Raw genomic sequence first — 15,938 nt, 5'->3', positions numbered from 1 at the left:
CTTCCTCCTCTCTAACTAACATCTTTCTTTCTCATTTATGGCATGCTATTAAAGGTAGCAGGAAGCAATTCACTATCAGGCGAATATCAAACGGAAAGTGTTTAACAACTTTATAACTATATAACCTTTTTCTGTAGACATTATTAAGTTTTTTTTTTTTCTCCTTAGAAATTGTGCAGATGAATAACCTCTGATATTGTCAATATCAAAAGCAAATGTTCATAACGACTAAGGATCATGAATGACACTTGTGACGTGACAATATGTGTTAAGCTAATATTTTTCTAGAAAGATTCACGTACCTGAGAGAAAAAAAAATATATATGAGATTAACTGATATTAATTTTGAAGAAATTGCAAACCTGCTGTATGTACAGAATGAGAAATAAAAAAGTCAAAGAAAAAGATCCAACAGATTAAATAATTTCAGAACAACAAAGGAAATGCTGGAGACTAAAAATAGGTTGTAACTTTTGTACTTGATAACAAAGTATTTCCTATATAAACACAAGTTCTTAACCGCCAAGGGAGGAAAGACAAAAGGGTCACTGTACTGCTTACTCCTGATATCAGGGAATTTTTTTATGAATCCTATGGTAAGACTAAAAATACGTTGTATCTTTTGTACTTAATAACAAAGAATTTCCTATATAAACAAGTTCTTAACCGTCAAGAGATAAAAGACAGAAAGGGTCATTGTACTACTCACTCTTGATACGAAGCGAATTTCATATAAGTCCTAAGGTGAAATTCACAACTGTAAAAATAAGAAAGGAAAAGATGCAAAATATGAACTCGAGAAAAAATACAAAGGACTAAATCCCGGAAATTACAAAAAGGAAAATAAAAATACCGGGAATCCTTTGCTTGTGACTTGAACAAGGTGTGTGTGTCAGTCACCCTAAAAACATTAGACAATGAAATTATGATCTGATACCAAGACCATTATATCCTTTTTGAACATTCTTTGATTGAAAAATAATTGCATATGAAAATTGAGGTAATATCTAAGATTATACATTAATAATCTCTCTCTCTCTCTCTCTCTCTCTCTCTCTCTCTCTCTCTCTCTCTCTCTCTCTCTCTCTCTCTCTCTCTCTCGAACAAAATAATTACGTTTCGTCATGAACGAAAATTAGCTTTACTTATATTGTACAAAAATATCAAATATACCCACATACTCCAAGAACTAGTCTAAAATCTAAATAAACCAATTGAAACTTCAATCCGATTTATTCATACATGCCACACACACACACACACACACACACACACACACACAGTTTTTAAAGCAGCAGGAGTTCATCCACAATATAGCAGTTCAGAATCAAATACTTTATGTGCTAAAACTTCTGATTACTAAACTGAAAAAAAAAATAGGCTATGAAATATTTGCAAATAAAATATTTTAAAATATAAACATTTAGTTTAAACTTAAGCGAATTGAGCGCGTTTCAATCTTGTAAGCCTGTTAAAAACATTATAATATATGAAGCCCATAAAATGACTGATACTCATTTCTCCTTTACCAAAACAGATTTTGTTACAACTGTTAAAGAAAACCATGAAATTATAAGTTAATAAAGCTACGTCAACCACGCAAGCTAACACACGCATTTTATATATATATATATATATATATATATATATATATATATATACCATACATGGGAGAGTAATTTATATAAAATCCCCTTCTCCTAAAAGGAAGGAAAGGTGAACCGTATCAATGGGCTCATCTGTACTCCCACCAGAAAGCCTGTACGTGAGTCACATGTAATAATATCATCACCTGCCTCTTCCTGTGACGCTCTCAGTTACCTACACGAACAAACAAACAAACTCGCTTACCAAGTTATCAAGTTATATTTAACAAAGACAAAGAGTATTCCCCCAAAAAGCAGTGTTTGGGCGTATCATATAGACTTGTCATCTTAAGGACTCATCAATATCAATATCAAAGTCGCTTATAAGTCTGTTTGATACCAAAAATCTTTGGAAATCGAGCGTATCCTCTATTGGAAGTAGTAAAAATATTAATAATATTAAACATACTACTACTACTACTACTACTACTACTAATAATAATAATAATAATAATAATAATAATAAGAAGAAGAAGAAGAAGAAGAAGAAGAAGAAGAAGAAATATAATTTCTCTCTTTAAAAATCAAAATGATTAGGACCCCATTTATTGGGTTCTAAATCTTCATGTTTTTCTTTTCTTTTTTATAATCTCCAAAAAGTATTTAGTGCATCTGAAAGAACATAACCAGACCTAATATACGAGACACCGTCTTACCTATCCTTAATAATAACGAAAATAATAAGTGGAGGGAGCGGAAGAGGGGGAAAGGAGGGGGTGGAAGTCAGAACACAACTGCGACTTTGACCCCAAAAAGGGATTATATTTTCACCCCACGAAGAGTAGAATAAAGAATGAGATTCTCATCTTTCCATCTTTCTTTTCTCATTCATATTGCTGAACCAATATTATAATCAGACAAGAGCATGTTTATGCCTTGAATAACTTATAAAAAAAGTTGTTTGTCAGTTGGATTCTCAAATATATATTTTTATCGTAGTTCTCTCTCACTCTCTCTCTCTCTCTCTCTCTCTCTCTCTCTCTCTCTCTCTCTCTCTCTCTCTCTCTCTCAGTCATCATTTAATAATACTCCGTATGGCATTCCTTTAATCAATGTCTTTGATTAATGATCGTATACACTACAAAATGACATAATTGATAACTCTTTGAAAACCATAATTGTAGCTTTAGCAAATTTTGTTTACCAAGTTTCTTCAATCAAATCATATTAGAAAATGAAGATTATAATAAAGTTTACATATCTCTTCATTACGTAAATTACAATCGCCAATCATCTGAACGGTACATCATAATACTTTTAAATTCATTTATCTAAAATAATCTAACTTTCGCCGCTGACTTCAATCTTGTTTAATTTCCTTCCAACACATACCTACATACATACTGTATGTAACACACATAAACATACACAATATATATATATATATATATATATATATATATATATACATATATATATATATATATATATATATATATATATACATATACATATATATATATATATATATATATATGAAAAATTTTAAGTAATTTTTATTTTTCCTAACATACTTACCGAGAATTACCTCTTCGGAGGGTCCTTGGGCCTCTCTCAATCTCGACCAAGATTTCCCGTGCTACCCCCCCCCCCCCCTATCTCGCTCCCGATAGTTCCTACCCCCGCCGCCAGGATAATTCCTGCGGCCCGGATTAGGGCAGGACACTGCTTTTCCCGGGTCAGGATCTCATTAAGTCCTCCGTTTAGCCCGACTCGGCAATAGAAGAATGGCACTCGGGGACGGAAGGGAGGGCCATTACTCAGAGGTAATTCTCGGTAAGTATGTTAGGAAAAATAAAAATTACTTAAAATTTTTCATTTGTTCCGACACGAATACTTTACCTCGAATTACCTCTTCGGAGACTTACACTTTAGGAGGCGGGAGAGCCATTCTGCCACTTGGTTAGGCACATGGTGCCTGGAGGGCTACGTAATGCGGGGGTACAGAGAGCGGATAGGGGGGTAGCAGGGAAAACTTACGCTTATAATTTTAGGCTTACCTCTTGACATTTTCTCTACTGAGTCTTCTCCTGACGAAGTAGGGATGAGACTATTCACTTGTTGGGGACGTCTTCCAGCCTGCCACTACACAGCTTGGAGGGCGGCGATGACTGTCCCAATGGAGAATCCATCCAAAGACTTTCTTGAGTAGTCTTTGAGGTAGTGGGCCGTGAAGGTCGACTGGTGTGACCAAGTGCTGGCCTGCAGGATCTGGCCCACTGCCATATTTCTCTCAAAGGCCAAGGAAGTGCTCAGGCCTCTGATGTCATGGGGACGGGGAGTGCCTGGTACTGCCACCTTGTCTTCTTCATAAGCCCTAGTGATGACTTGTCTCAGCCAGAAGGAAATAGTGTTCTTGGACACTTGCTTCTCATTAACGCCTGAAGAGACGAAGAGGTTCTTGGCACCCGGACGGAGATGGGCCGTCCTTTCCAGGTATTTCCTGATCGTCCTGACCGGGCATAACTTCAGGTCGTCCGTATTGCCTGTCTTGGGGATGGCTGGAAAAGAGAAACCTTCAAACCTCGGGTCCCAGACTGCTGGGTTCTGAGTCTTCGCTACAAAGGAGGGTACGAACTTGAAAGATACCTCCTTCCACCCTTGGAGTGTGCCACGTCGTAGGAGAGACCGTGGATCTCACCTACCCTCTTAGCCGAAGCTAAGGCTAGCAAGAAGACTGTCTTGAGGGTGAGATCTTTGTCCCCGATATCTCTGAGTGGTTCAAAGGTCGGACGACACAACATTTTCAGGACCTTGGCCAGGTCCCATCTAGGCACTCTCCTGGCTTGGGGAGGGCAGGATTGTTCGAAACTTCTAATCAGCATCCCTATGTGTCTTGAGGTCCCCAGGTCGATGCCTTTCAGGAGAAAGACTTGGCCTAAGGCTGCTCGTACTCCTTTAATAGCCGGGATTGGCATTCCTATTTTATCCCTAAGGTACACTAGAAAATCAGCTATGTCAGGAACCGAGGCTTTGAGAGGTCTTATTTGTTTTGTCGCGCACCCTTTCGTAAAGGCGGCCCACTTCGCCTGGTAGACTACGGTAGAGGATTTTCTTAGGTATAAGGACATCCTCTTGGCTGTGGAGGAGGAGTACCCCTCCTTCTTCAGGAGTCGCTCGATAGTCTCCAGGCGTGAAGTCGAAGAGAGAGAGGGTTGTCGTGGAACCTGAGGAAGTGCGGTTGACTCAGTAGATCTGACCTGACGGACAGAGGCCACGGAGGTTGACTCGATAGGTCTTTAGGTCCGCGAACTACTCTCTCTGTCTAGCCACCAGGGCGCTACCAAAGTCATCTGTAGGCTTCGAGCCACCTTTAATCCGCTGAGCCCATGTCTTATCAGCGTGAAAAGGGGGAAAACGTACACATCCAGATTGTCCCACTTGTTCTGAAAAGAGTCTTCTAAGGAAGCTTTCGGGGTCTGGTACAGGGGGGCAATAGACTGGGAGTTGGGCGTTGAGGTTGTTGCAAGGCGGTCAACCACCGGGGCGCCCCATCGTTGAATGATGAGCTTGGCTATTCCTGGGGGAAGGGACCATTTTGTCCCTACTATGTGGCCCATTCTGCTGAGGCCGTCGGCCAGGGCGATTTACTTTCCGGGAAAGAACCTTGTTAACATCACCCCTTGATTCCCTATCACTCAGTCTAGATTCTCTATGGTGAGATCGCCCAACTCCTTCGATTACAAGTACCCTGCTTGTTTATGTATGCCATTACCGTGGTGTTGTCGCTCATCCACGCCACGGAGTTCCCCTTTTAGCAGACTTGCGAAGTGTAGGCACGCCTTCTGGACTACTTCCAACTCCAGGACATTGTGTGGAGTTGTCTCTCCCCTTCCAACCAGGTCTCTCGTGCCGCTTCGTCGAGGGGAAGGGCTCCCCATCTCTGGTTGGAGTCGTCTGTGAACAGTAGGAACGTCTGACTAATGAGCCTGAGGTGTCATATCTTATTCTCCGAAGGGAAAAAATTCTCCCCGAAAAAAGGTCTAATGTTATTCCCCAGTAGTTCATTCCGGTGGAAGGGGATAGATTTTGCTACTTCGGGTTGATTCAGTTCCCTAGATCCTTGCCAAACTGGAGGAGACTTCTCCCTTGTTCCTCCAAGAGGACCTTTGAGGCGGGAAGAAGCTACCAGCCGTCCAGGTATCTGCTAAGGCGTATGCCTCGTTCGTGGGCCCCCCCTGCGAGAGCCGTGGGGACTCTCACGAACACTTTGGGCGTTGTTGACAGACCAAAGAAAAAGGGGTCCTGAATTGCAGGAACTGGGAACCCTATTTCACCCGGAGGAACCTCCGACCCGAGGTGTGGACCGGAATCTGGAAGTATGCGTCCTTGGGGTCGATGGTATTCTACAATCTTTCTCCCTCAAGGACAGCAGGACCGAATTCTGCGTGTCCATTTAGAAGTCCGTCATCTTGACGAACCTGTTGAGAGCTGACAGATCTATAACCGGCCTCCACCCCCCGGTCTCTTTTTCTGCCAGGAATAGGCGACTGTAGACACCTGGTCCTGGGAGAAGAACTTCTTCCATGGTACCCTTCTCTAGCATGGACAACACCTCCTCTTGAAGGGAGGTCCTCTTTAACGAGTCTTTAGGATCTAGCCATCTATCCGGTTGGCCGGAAAAGGCGTGGGTGGTTCCGTCAGGAATGGAAGTCCGTAGCCCTTCTTTAGTAAGGACACTGTCCAAGGTTCTGCTCCTTGAGCCCTCCATGCTTGCCAATGACGCCTGAGTCATCCTCCAACCCGAAGGTTGGGTGGGGATAGGGAGCCTCCCACTCTTCCCTTCTTCTAGAGGGGCGGCCTGACCTGCCTCCCCTAGAGGCGGGGTAACCCGACCTGAAGGAGCTAGAAGGCGCTGGAGCTCCCCTGTGGAGGGGCTGAGGCGTTGCGGACCAGGAGGACGAGGGCTTCTCTCCTCATAGCGCTGGTAGATGCTTGGGGTGTCGCGGCACTATCCGAGACAGATCTCTTCTAGGGTGGTCTCCTAGGAGTCGTAGGTCTGGGGACGTCAGCCTCCTTCTATTTCCAGACCTTCTCCACTATGGTTTCTCGTTCCTTCCGAGGAAACAGAGATTCTCCCCCCAAGGGAAAGCTGCGACCAGTCCAGCCAAGAGGGGACGTTTACTAAGTCCCTCGACATTATCTCCCTCATGGAGGCTCCTGCTGGCGAGAACCAGACTGGGGCTGAAGAGGCTCTACTGTCTGAAAACGCCTTGACTAAGGATGTCCTGCTGACCCCCCTTAAAGGTTGGGGGACTCCTGCAGTGTTGGCCACTACCTTGCCGACATAACCCTGCTCTAGGACCAGACCTCGGGTTAGAGGAAGTGCTAGAGACGTCTTAGGTTGTAAGGAGTCTGCATGATCCTCAAAAAGGCTTGACTTCCGTAAAGGCTAACCACTCTCCTATAGACGGAGACCTCCGTCATCCGAGGACCTGGATTTCACCTGCGGGGACGTCCGCACCAGGAGCCTGGGTTACCGCAAGCATCTCTGGTTCAGCGGGGACTCCCGTCGGCCCAAGGCTCTGGGTGCCGAGGATGCGGTTCCCGTGGGCTGGCCCGACAGCGGGAACCGTTCCTTCTGACCCCAAGGCCTCACCAGCCGGGCTGGTTCGGCCAGGCCGCCCGACCAACAGCGCGTATCCCCCGCTGGGAGGGGTTAACCGGAGGCTTCGGGGACTTACGCTTACCTGTAGAGTCCTTACTACCGCTTGATCTCGAGTCGCCGGGTCACCGGGCACTCCCCGGTCGCTTCGGTTCTGGAATCCCAGGCACTCCCTTGCGGTGGTACCGGTTTCCCCGGCGGGGAGCTCCGCACCAGGTTCGGGGTCAGAACCGGCAACGCCGTACCGTCGAGGACTACTGTTCGTGTATTCTCTCCGGGGGACGCGGACGCGGATCCTCGTGGTTGACCCAACGGAGGGAACCGTTCCTTTTAAGTCCGAGAGCCGAACCAGCTGCGCTGATTCGGCCAGGCTGCCCGTAAATAAGCCCGCTTACACCTGCGGGCGGGCTGGGGGACGCGGACGCGGATCCCCGTGGGCTGACCCGACGGAGGGAACCGTTCCTTTTAAGTCCGAGGGCCGAGCCAGCTGTGCTGATTCGGCCAGGCTGCCCGTAAATAAGCCCGCTTACACCTGCGGGCGGGCTGGGGGACGCGGACGCGGATCCTCGTGGGCTGACCCGACGGAGGGAACCGTTCCTTTTAGTCCGAGGGCCGAACCAGCTGTGCTGATTCGGCCAGGCTGCCCGTAAAGAAGCTCGGTTACACCCGTTGGCGGGGTGAACCGGAAGCTTCGCGGTCTTACGCCTGCCTAAAGAGGCCTTCTCGCCTTTCTCCCTGCGAGGGTTATATCTGCGTCTGGAGGATGGCCTTCGTGGTGAGAAAAAACCCTGGGTTGTCGGTCCGGGGGACGCTGCAAGACAGACCTGGGGGGGCTCCTTCTCGGCGAGGCCCTCGGCTGCAGAAGAGACTGAAAAATACGGTAAGAGACTGGAGAAGAATTAGAGACATTTTCCCCCACATGGGGTCATCAGAGGAGACGTGGCCTGCTTGCACCAGGACTCCGTCTCCCTACACACTCCCGAAAGTAGTACTTACCTCGAACTACTTCTTAAGAGTTATCTTCTACAAAATAACCCAACCTCGTCTCCTACTCTGGGTAGGAGAGGGTGGTAGGGAAGTTCAGCCCGGCGGGACGCCCCTCGCCCGTCTTCTTAGGCGAACTCTTCGTCGCCCTCTTCCTCTTGGTGCTATACCGCACCCACTCAAATTCTTGGGGAAGAGCAATGGGCACTTCCCCGCAACTGACTTACCTCGTCCCCTACTCTGGGTAGGGGAAGATGGCTGTATAAGAATCTCTATTCGACGAGGCATCGGGAATTAAGTTGGCGAAGAGAGGCTCGTCTTCCTACGAGCCTCCTGGATGTATTCTTCCTTTTAGTGCCGAAGTGCACTCACTGCACTACGTTCCAGGACCAGTAGTCCTGACACGTGGTTGAAGAGGAACATAAGCTGCCCCTACACGGCAACACCGAGGATAAGGGGAGGAAGAACGATTTCTTGTAAAAAGTTTTCCTTTCTGTAGGCGGAGTCCTCCGACGGGGAAACCTCGCCTCCGTCGACCGAGGCATCGGCTTGGCTGGGGGGAGCCGTGCTTGGGAGGTAAACTGGCCGCTCCCTACTAGGTCCCAGGGAGGCCGTCCCGCAACCGTAGGGCGCACCGTACACGGTCGGGTCTCGCCGTGTGGCGGGTGCCACCGACCCCGGGAGGCCTTTGGTTACGCTTACCCTTTCAGCTATCAATTCCTTGAAGAAAATCAAGGAATACAGTTCCATAACGCACGACACAAGCACTAAGGAAATGAATTAAACACCGGGTAAGGACACGGATGAAAAGTGAACGCACAGGAACACTTGGGAGGTACACTGCGAAAAAACACAAGTCCGTACATTGGGAACACGTGGGATCACAACGCGCCAAAGGATCGAGAGTTTAACCGAGAGAGAGTGAGATGATTCGCATCTCACGACCAAGGACTTAATGAGATCCTGACCCGGGAAAAGCAGTGTCCTGCCCTAATCCGGGCCGCAGGAATTATCCTGGCGGCGGGGGTAGGAACTATCGGGAGCGAGATAGGGGGGGGTAGCACGGGAAATCTTGGTCGAGATTGAGAGAGGCCCAAGGACCCTCCGAAGAGGTAATTCGAGGTAAAGTATTCGTGTCGGAACAAATATATATATAATCATCATCATCATCATCAGCCGTTACTAGTCACTGCAGAGCAAAGGCCTTCGACATGTCCTTTCACTCCTGTCTGTTTATGGTCTTTCTGAGCAAGTCCACACCTACAAACTTTCTTAGTTCGTCAATCTATCGTCTTCTCTTCCTTCCCATGCTTCTTTTACAATCTTTATAAACCTATTCTGTTAATCTTAATGTTCATCTATTGTCTGCCATTCTCGTTATATGTCCTGCACATGTCCATTTCTTTTTCTTATATGCTGTTAGAATATCCTTTGTTTTAGTATGCTCTCGTATTAATGTTGCTCTTTTTCTGTATCTTATTGTTATTCCCTTCATTATTCTTTCCACATTTCTTTGAGTTGTAACTAGCTTATGTTCTAAGGCTTTAATAAGCTCCAAGTTTCTGTTGCATATGTTAATAATGGTAGGACCAGCTCATTAAATACTTTTTTTTAAAGAAAAAGTGACATTTTACTTTTCAGAATTTCATTTTGTTTACCAATTGCTCTCCATCACATCCTTACCCCTCTTTTAATTTTGGTCCTGCGTCCTAGGGAAACACTTACTGTCTGTCCTAGGTACGTATATTCATTACCAATCTCTAGAGGGTACGCCATAACACTTATTTGTTGTCTCTCTATATTTTCATTAAACATTACCTTAATTTGACTCATATCCATTTTCAGTCCTGCATTTCTGCTTTCTCTATTCAAATCTCCCATCTTTTTTTAAACGTCCCCTGATTCACTAAAGTCAACTATGTAATCTGCAAATCTTAAGTTGTTAAGGAATTCCCCATTAATATTAATTCCTATATTTTCCCAATCTAAATTCTTAGAAATTTATAGGTATGCTGTGAATAATTTAGGAAAGATGGGGTCGCCCTGTCTAACTCCTTTCTCAATCGGAATTTTCTCACTATCTTTATGTAGTTTTAGGATTGCTGTAATTCCTGTATAGGTATCTTCAAGTGTTCTAAAATATGATTCAAAATATAATTCTTCTATGCCTCGTTTTTGAAGGGTTTTCATTACTGCTGAGGTTTTTACAGAATCAAAAGCTTTCTCATCGTCTATAAATGCCATATATAGAGGTTTATACACACACACACACACACACACACACACATATATATATATATATATATATATATACGGTATATATATATATATATATATATATATATATATATATATATATATATATATATGCTAACGTTACTCCTTACATGATCATAACGATTTGAAAACTTTAAAAGAAGCATTAATGGTTTACGAAAAACAGCAAGTAAGTATTCCATACTTTCTCTTATACTTCATTTTTCTTTTTCCCCAGCATTGCTTCATAAAGCCCCTTTCTATACCCTTTGCTATATTCTGTTCCACTAGAGAAACCAACTTTTGAAATTGGTAATTCGGTAAGCCTTCCTTTACGCGATACGCCAGATATCACAAACGACATTAATTGTAAAAATAAAACAAAAAATAAAAGGAAAAAAGGACATTATAGAGTAAAAAACAGTATACCCAATTATAAAATAATTACAGTCTACAACCCGTAATCTCTAATAACAGGATCAAGGTTATTTCAAAATAAGGAAGACAATAAAGGAAATAAGGAAGAGTTGGGGAGACCATACAGACTTCCTTCATCACAACATCAATTATCAAATTACTCCCTGGAAAAGATGGCTATAATGAGTATGTATAGATATTAAAACAATAAAAGGTAAAGTTTGTTAAGGAATTGTTAACGATAATGATTCAATTTGTGACTTCAAATGCATTACATATGATATGTTTTAATAACCAGCTGGTCTCCAATAATGACATCATCTAGGAGTTATGTATTTTAAGAGCATAAATCTGTTCGTAAGATCTCTCTCTCTCTCTCTCTCTCTCTCTCTCTCTCTCTCTCTCTCTCCTCTTCTTCTTCTTCTTCTTAAATTGTGGTTTAGAAATAAGATACCCATGAAAACCAACTTCTATATATATTACGAGTAAATGTGTTCCGGAGGTCACTGATTACATACACAATATACACACACAAACACACACATATATATACACATATATATATATGTGTATATATATATATATACACATACGTATATCTATATAAAAAGACAAACTTATAAACATGCACATTCAAAGCATGAATATATATACACACTGGCAATATCCATCAAAAAGAGAGAGAGAGAGAGAGAGAGAGAGAGAGAGAGAGAGAGAGAGAACTTTCTTTAAGACTGAAGGGAAAAAGGTGGAATGTTATTTTTCCACAGGCTTTTCAGTTTCCATAAACCCTCAAGGTAACACCTGTATATAAGAAACAGAACAGCCAGCAGCTCATAAATGCAAGGGTCCCTCCGGCAAAAGATAACAGTTGTTTATTCTTTTTGAAGAGAGAGAGAGAGAGAGAGAGAGAGAGAGAGAGAGAGAGAGAGAGATTTTAAGCCATTATAGATCTTATTTTGAGAATATTCATTTCATAGAAATTTCCCGATAGCTGATTTTACCATTTCCAATATATATATTTTTTTTTTTTTGCCATTGCCTCTGTACCATGGACTTCCATTGTCTTGGGTTAAAGATCTCTGTCTTGAGGGTACACTCGAACACTATTCTATTTTGTTTCTTTTCCTCTTGTTATTTCTAAGTTTTTATCCTCTTGCTATTTTTAAGTTTTTATAGTGTATTTATTAAATATTTGTTTTAATGTTATTATTGTTCTTAAACTTCTCTTGTAGTTTTTCCTTATTTCCTTTCCTCACTGGGCTATTTTCCCTGTTGGAGCCCTTGGGCTTATAGTATCCTGCTTTTCCAACTAGGGTTGAATCTTAGCAAGTAGTAATAATAATAATAATAATAATAATAATAATAATAATGACGATATTGAACGTGAAGCACATATTAAGCGTATTTCATTTTGTTTATGAAATCCGGATGGCATTGGAAATGTGTGATTAAATAGGAAAAAAAAAAAGAGAGAGAGAAATGTCCGGTTGACCTCATTTCAACATATTGATAGTTCGCTTGATTAAAAAATTAGATATACGTTATAAGAATAAATTTAATCCAAGTGAAAAATGCTACAGAGTTATTGAGAAAAAATCAGTAAAAGAATTGTTCTATAATCCACACAACATACAACTGATGATGAAATGAGTCGTGTGCAATACATAAAAGGATAAAAAACACCTTCAACTGGGATAATAGCTATACGAATAATGCTGTCTGCCAAGGCTGAAAAACAAATTACATAAATCACCAGGTTAAAAATGCCACATCAATTCCAATGTCAATTAAAGAGAAAAAAAAAATGATATTAAGAACACGCCATCAAGCAGCAGGTGTGCGAAAAGTGGATAAGAAATGTAACAAAATGCAGAGAAGACTACATGATCAAGATTTATTTTGTTTACAAATGATAACCGGAGAACGGAAGAGTCAACCTGCCAAGCAAGCTATTATCACCGGTGAAATCAACGATCATGATCATTACCGCGTCAGAACGTAGCATCAAGAATACGCCTTCGATATATAAGGAACAGACGAAGCGAACGGCAAAGCTGTTCAACGAGGCGTTCCTCATCATCTGAGAACGTGAATCACAGCCTACTTGACACCATAACCATCGAGGTGAGGAAATCTCTGGCCTTGGAATAGACGGGAGACGAAAGGAAATGATACGATGGACGTGAAATGATGAGAACGGGACAAGATCTTGAATGACTATAATAAGGCACGGCGTGAATGGCACATTTCCCGTTAGATTCAGATCTGGTCGGAAAAAGTAAACAAAACTCGGGGATATTTATTCCTATTTTATACTACGCAGAAATATACTTGGGGGGGGGGGGGAATGATGTAAACCTCGTTTCAATCATTTGCATCTGCTCAATATTCAACACCGAAAAAAATAATGCGCATTATGACTTCCACTTCAGTCAGTACAAAGACTATTTGAGGAGATAAATACAAAAACAACTAGTTTCATATTTCTTTTGTTTTAAACGCTAGTTTTTCCCCTCGTGGGACATACTGACAAATATTCACAAGAGTATTAAATTCTGGTTGCGGGAGTTGCATTGTATAATTTTATATACATTTCCAGCGCCTCCTTCTGACATTCATTCAATGTGTATGTCCTTCAGTTTACATGTGTGCATATTAAGACCATTTTGTTAATTTTGTCAGTGGTGTACAACACAATTCTATCAATTACAACATCTCAAAAGGAAAATTACATTCCAGCAGCTAATGCTGCAAAGATATTGAATGATGAATATTTAATTAATTTTAAAAACAATGGTTTCCATGATCTGAGAGCAACATTTTAGACATCATTAGGTAATCAAAGCTCAGGAGGAAATATTTTCAAGAAATATCTGTAAACTATCGATAAGGATTCGCCAATTTCAATATGACAAATCAAATAACTCTCTCTCTCTCTTCTTGAGATTAATATAAAAAGACAGTAGAAGTTGCGCAGCAAGCTCAGATTCTGCTCCCTCAACACAATAAAGGAAAAGTGTGCAAGAATTTCCTGTTTAGATCCTTTTTGACGAAAGCTCCCACACTCATCTGTAACTTAATCCTGTCATGGCTGCTACCTTATCACACGACCCGGCATAACCTCCTTCCAGAATTCATAGAAACTCGTGGTAGTCATAAAATTATGTGGAATTTTTTGTACCCTTTTACGAGGTAATTAATAAGATATTTTGAAGTGGAGTTTTCCACATTACCACCCCCTTGAAAACTCAATAAAAATACCAGGAGTATACTACTTCCATATTGAGTGCCCAAGACTTTTGGAAGAAAATGTGCCGAATGTACTAAAATTCATATTGTAGAAATAAGTATTACTCATTACTGTTTCATCAGTTATTTTTAGTAACTCCACATACGCATGGATTACAATTATCCCAAAGAACAACCTTGCACAGAAATGGATATAATCAAGATGAAGATAACAAGTAAGAAAATAGATCGAACATGGTAATCAGAGCATTTAATAACAGTATTCAGACGTAGTATCTCGCCAAAGTCAACACCTTGACCTCTGAACTCGCCCACAGAAAAAGACATTTGAAAGAGCACATGAAATATCCTTAAAAAAACAAAAAAGGAAAAAAAAAAAACACAACAAATATTCGACCGAAGGCAATTCTCGAATACAAATTGATTGTAGTATATACAAAAGAGAAGAGAATTCCCAAGGTTTCAGCCTTGATTAATTATAATACAAGAACTACTGCTCCTAAGTACAAAGGACCATACCTCTTACAACCAGAGGATATGAGAATTGCGCACCCTATGCGAAATGACGTCATGTTTGCAGAGTCTCATCATAACATCCTCAAAAACAAAGGCACCCCCATTAGACGCCCATCCTGAGCATGTAACGCCCAGGCCCCTTTTCCCCTATCGAGGATGAGGAGGACGATGATGATGGTACGCCCGCAGATCAATTTCCGCTAATGGGATGGAAGTGGAGCCTTATGCAAATTTTATGACCAGCATCCGCGTTTGTATGACAAGGAAAGGGAGAATGCAGGTTATACTTACTGCAGTAATTAATCATGTTTGATATAAAAGTCATTATAAAAAAGTAGAACAAATGATCGTATTAATGATAAATAGTTATTAAAAACATGAAGATGATTTTGCATTATAAAAGAGTACTGAAATAAGAAGCAAAACGAGAAGAAATGGAAAGAAGGGAATTATTTAATACAAGCTCCATAAATACAATACAAACCCGGAAAATAAACTATGTCAGTACGAGAATTGTTAGTAAGAAAAATGTTTTTTTCCATAGAGAGAAACATATAGATTAGCCCACGGCGCTTTTCAAAATAGCGGTATTTACCAAGTATAGCTGACCTTCACTCAAAGAGTTTAACTTTGCGAGATTCTGAGTTTATAGAGTGCATCCGCATCCACTATTGAAACGTCAGTCATTTGGTCGGATGAATACATGTTGTGTAACGGAGTTCAATAGGGCGGGATTCTTCTTCCTTGCAATAAGATAAATCGGAAGTGGCTCCAAGAGTTCACACTCAATAGCCTGATAACTCTTTTCCTTCCTTGGCACAAGATATTAACTTTCCTTCTGGCATTCGAAGAGTGGTTTATATCCTTTTGCGTTTAAAGGTCGCTCATGAATGGCAGAAGCAAGGGACAGTGACAATGGTCTAGAGACTGACCATATATACATATGATCAGCACCTACGCTCCCTCTACGCCCAAGAGCTGGGAAGAGCCGGGCAATAGCTGCTGACAACTAAGCAGGTAAGCCTATAAACTCCCTCAAACACCCATCCTTAGCTCATACGGATGGCGAGGTTGCAGACACTACAAGAAACTACCGAGCTTGAGGGGGACTCGAACCCCAGCCCGGCAGATTGCCAGGCAAGGACGTTTCTAATAAGCTACCACAATTAAACAATATACCAACTTTAGCGAGTAATCTACACTATCAAGGTCACTAATCACAGGCAAATTATTTACTTTTTAAGTATTGAATACGGTACATG

General features: G+C 42.0%; 1 protein-coding gene across 5 annotated transcripts in view; it reads right to left on the bottom strand.

Annotated features, from left to right (window-relative positions):
• LOC137627267 (inactive serine/threonine-protein kinase TEX14-like) overlaps positions 1-15,938 on the bottom strand; it is a 298,494-nt gene that overhangs the window by 34,318 nt on the left and 248,238 nt on the right. The gene's annotated exons all lie outside the window — the stretch shown is intronic.

This window comes from Palaemon carinicauda, chromosome 2, assembly GCF_036898095.1.
Source record: "Palaemon carinicauda isolate YSFRI2023 chromosome 2, ASM3689809v2, whole genome shotgun sequence".
Taxonomy (NCBI): domain Eukaryota; kingdom Metazoa; phylum Arthropoda; class Malacostraca; order Decapoda; family Palaemonidae; genus Palaemon; species Palaemon carinicauda.
This window is presented reverse-complemented; position numbering and strand designations above follow the sequence as displayed.